The sequence below is a fragment of the Cryptotermes secundus genome, unplaced genomic scaffold (genome assembly GCF_002891405.2).
Source record: "Cryptotermes secundus unplaced genomic scaffold, Csec_1.0 scaffold931, whole genome shotgun sequence".
Lineage (NCBI taxonomy): Eukaryota > Metazoa > Arthropoda > Insecta > Blattodea > Kalotermitidae > Cryptotermes > Cryptotermes secundus.
The window spans coordinates 860,183-862,870 of NW_019732382.1; the positions used below are offsets into that span (position 1 = coordinate 860,183).

The 2,688-nt window shown below is 39.7% G+C and overlaps 1 long non-coding RNA gene across 1 annotated transcript in view; it reads left to right on the forward strand.

Annotated features, from left to right (window-relative positions):
• The first annotated feature begins 402 nt into the window (after nt 1–402).
• The window catches only part of LOC117282571, a 2,890-nt gene continuing 604 nt past the window's right edge, over nt 403–2,688 (forward strand). The window contains exons 1-2 of the long non-coding RNA XR_004513366.1: nt 403–536; nt 755–798. This is a non-coding gene — a long non-coding RNA (uncharacterized LOC117282571). The remainder of the gene's footprint in view (nt 537–754; nt 799–2,688) is intronic.

A 2,688-nucleotide genomic window follows, 5' to 3' on the forward strand; every position in this document is an offset into this window, starting at 1 on the left:
TGCCTAGAGCATACGTCACTCCAACCAAAGTTGAATGTAGGTCATTACGCACTGACTTACGAAACTTTAAGCTGATGTTAAATCATCGCAATTTGAATCTGTTTTAAATATTCAACGACTGAAACTAACTTATATATCCTCACATCTGTATTTCGATAGCTTATAAACTGAATGGTTGATACAGAAACGTTAAATAACTGATGAATAAGTAACTTCAATTTAGATGTGAAAACAGTCCTGGTAAAATTTACCTGACATAAGTCTAGAACGTTAGATAGAATGATGTTTTCAGTAAGGAGATAAGTCTGTACTGCAACGTTTTTATCTAATGAAGCCTTATCTTATACGAGTAATATATACTGTGAAGATCGCTAATCTCAATAAAGTAACAAGACAGGCACACAGAGAGCATGGTGATCTCATAAACCTGCTTTCATTTTTTCAAAATAAGGAAAGCAGGCTACAAAGAACAGTGAAATTTCGAAAATGATGTGTATAGTTTGAATAGGAGAGTTTATAATTAAATACTATAATCGGTAAGTACCAAAAATGTACTCCGTGCAAACAACTGGCAGTTGTAGTCTCTTAGAACAGGTACTCTGTTAAAATGCTATCTCGTTTGTGTGATAAGAAAGAACAAGTTTTCTGAAATGATCTTGCTGCAATGCCTGCTGTGCAGTGCAGTAGTGTACTGCTCCGCGAATCTCAAGCACATTTCAACGTTGTGTATTGCAGAAATGTTGTTACTTTACAGAATGTGGAACCATGAGACCGTGATTATAGAAGAGGTACATATTGGTAAGAAAATCGGAAAATATCCATAATAATAACCAAGGTCCTAAGACCGCTGCCAAAATAAGCATTTATCCGGCGTAGCAAAGTACGTATTTAAATTGGCATTATGATGAATGATTGGCTGAAGGTCTGTGACAGACTGACTCTTTACCATCCATCTTATGATGCACGATTAATGGAGGAGTTTCACTCTGTTGGCCGGTTCCACGGCAACCGGGGCCACGTTAAAGGTAACGGGAAATTGTGTGTTCCTGAATTTTGTGGCAATATTTGCTATAGAATCGCTGGCTTACAGGCAGTGAAATTCACATATTTAGTAGGGCAACGCTACTACTCTCGTGTTCTCGAATAGTTTATGTGCACAGAAGTGGGGGGAGGAGCTCAATGATACCTCGATCTGTGTCGGAAAACATACAAAACACGGGTCGTGAATACGGAGACGTTTTCACACTGAGGCAGTGATTTCCAGTCTTCATATAATGACACCCCCTTTGCTAAGGGAAGAGTTCATCTCGTCCCCTTTCTTAACTTTATGTATGTATGTGTGCGTGTGTGTGTTTGCAAAGAACAACTTCTTAATTTTTTTATTTTTAAAATTAACATGTTTTAGGCTTTTATCAATCACTAATATTCATCAGAATTTTACCAATGGTACGATATTTTGAGAACTGTAATTAGTCTAGTTTTCTACATGGGTTTTCCCAGCATGTCTTTCGACCCACTAACGAAACAAGTCGTAATCTTTATTAATGTCTGGGATATGTATGGCGACCAAATTTACAAAACAAAATTTCGCTTCTAGTATGTTCACAACAGCACCTTCCTTCGAGTTATTTTCTTTACAAATGCTCCACCAGTTGACATTTCTTTCACGAATAGGACTTCATGTGTCGCTGGAATAACTCTGCGATGATGCCACGTGCCAGTAGTCACTGTAATACGTAAATAATGAAATAAACATAAAAACTAGAAAAGTAAACACGCTGTTATTGAATCAAGAAATAAATTAACCAATGTAAGTTTTGAGGTTTTCACGGCGATGACTATGAAGAAAGTCGTCTTCTGGGTTTTGGCCGACGTTTCAGAGGAACGTATCGTCTCCATCTTCAGAGCAGGTGAATGGCTTGTGAATGCAGACAGGTAGCTGTCAGAAATGAGTACCAGGAATCATCCGGGGGGTAAAGGGTGGCCGGTGCATAAGGCTGGCAACCTTACCGCCATCTGTGAGACGATTGTCTGGAGAAACTGTGGGAGCCTCGATATCTCACAAACCTATGGACCTCCACGGCCTGTTAGAGGGATGGCTTTACCCTTTAAAGAGATGTCTAAGAAATATGCATTTATTTTGGGTGATATTTTACATCACCTTCTTTCATATTTATGTTTTATTCAGCCAAATTTTTCAGTCGGAAAATTTCCCCTAACTTTTGTGTTGACAGTCGTAAAGTTAACCTGTTTCAACATGTCTCTCTGATTGCTGTCTGTCTCAGTCATTGCTCGCAGATGCAGCATTAGCTTCCTTGCGGGCAATTTCCGGTTTTTGATGTCATTCGTGCGATGCTAAACAGTACTAAGACTCACAGTCAGTTCACCTGTGTGCAGCACTGACTAAGACTGGGCAGTCCAGTGTATCAACTAATTTGCCTTTTTTCTCTCTCTAGGCTTTAATTACGCGACCTTCAATTTCTCCTTAAGACCGGTTCCATTTTCAGTGGATTCATTTTATACAGGCGCAATTACTCTCGTTATTTGGGACGCTGCCGGTAGCCGAGCGGTCTAAGGCATGCACTGTCTTCGCTCGCTTGGAAACCGGGATCGTGGGTTCGAATCTCACTCAGGGCATGGATGTTTAGTTTGTGTGTGTGCTTTTTTTCTGTGTTCGTGTACAGGTAG